The following is a 1,540-nucleotide window of genomic DNA, read 5'->3' as shown; positions in this document are numbered from 1 at the left end:
TCCCTAGGCATGGCTGGTGATCAGGGCCATCTGTGGGGCGACTGGCGATTGGGGCGATTGGGGGGCCCCCGCTGGCACCCACCTTGGCTGGCGGCCTGGCGCTGCCCTCTGGCAAGCCCCCCGCCCCCCCACCATGGACACTTGCCTCCCTCTCATGGGGCAGTGCAGATCATAGAGACTGGTTGTTCCTCCATTTGTTCCGCCGTTCGATCGATTTGCATATAAGGTTTTAATTTAAAAGATTACTTTTGTGATATTAATCAGTTTAGATTATATATATATGTTTAAATTGTTCATTTTAATTTGCCTGTTTAATCCTCAAGGTTTAAATAACTGTTTCCACACTTAAGGGGCAGACTCAGTGGGCACCAGAGTTCCATTAAAGCAAGTCCTTCTCTGTGAGATAGGCCCCTGCAAAGCTAATCCTTTACAGTGGTTGGAGGTCAGTGCTTGGTGGTTGCAACCTGTCCTTGCAGCTGATCAACTCGTGGGTAAATGCCTCCTATTTATAAAAGGAGGCATCAAGGCCCAATTACAAAGGAGGGCGTGCACAGCCCACAGGGTGTGTACCTCAAGTGCCACTGGACCTTACAGACACCCACTACATTAGGCCACTCAGCAAGCCTTGCAGATGTAGCAGCTCTACCTAATACACAGAAACACAGAGAGACCACCAAAATGAGGAGACAGAGAAATATGTCCTAAATTTAAAAAAAAGAGCAAAACACCAGAAAAAAATAAACAAAATGGAGTAAAGCAATCTATTAGATGCAGAGTTCAAAAAACTGCTTATAAGGTTGCTTCATGAACTTAGTGAGCACCTCAACAGCATAAAAAAGGACCAGTCATGAATGAAGGACATATTAGCTGAAGAATAAAATACAGGGAATCAATAGCAGAGTAGATGAAGCTGAGAATAAACTCAGAGGTTTGGAATATAAGGAAGCAAAAAACACCCAATCAGAAGAGGGAGAATTAAAAAGGGACAGTGTAAGGAGCCTCAGGGAAAACTTCAAATGTACCAACATTTGTATTATAAGGATGCCAGAGGAGAAAAGAAAGAGCAAGAAATTGAAAACCAATTTGAAAAAATAATGACAGAAAACTTCCCTAACTTGATGAAGTAAATAGACATACAAGAATCCCAAACAAGATGAACTCAAAGAGGCCCACACTAAGGTGCATCATAATTAGAATACAAAAGGTTAAAACAAAGAGAGAATCTTAAAAGCAGCAGGAGAAAAAGCAGTTCATTGCCTACAAGGGAGGCCCCCAGATGATTTCTCAATAGAAATATTGCATGCTAGAAGGCACTGGCATGAAATATTAAAAGTGATGGAAAGCAAGAACCTATAACTAAGACTTCTTTACCCAGCAAAGCTATCATTTGAATGTAAGGACAGATAATGGTCTTCCCAGACAAGAAAATGTTAAAGGAGTTCATCACCACCAAACCACTTCATTACTTGAAATGTTAAAGGATCTTCTTTTTCAGAAAAAAGAAAGATTAAAAATATCTATGTATATAAAAGGCTAAGCG

The sequence above is a fragment of the Myotis lucifugus genome, unplaced genomic scaffold (assembly GCF_000147115.1).
Source record: "Myotis lucifugus unplaced genomic scaffold, Myoluc2.0 scaffold_24, whole genome shotgun sequence".
NCBI classification, from domain to species: Eukaryota; Metazoa; Chordata; class Mammalia; order Chiroptera; family Vespertilionidae; genus Myotis; species Myotis lucifugus.
This window is presented reverse-complemented; position numbering follows the sequence as displayed.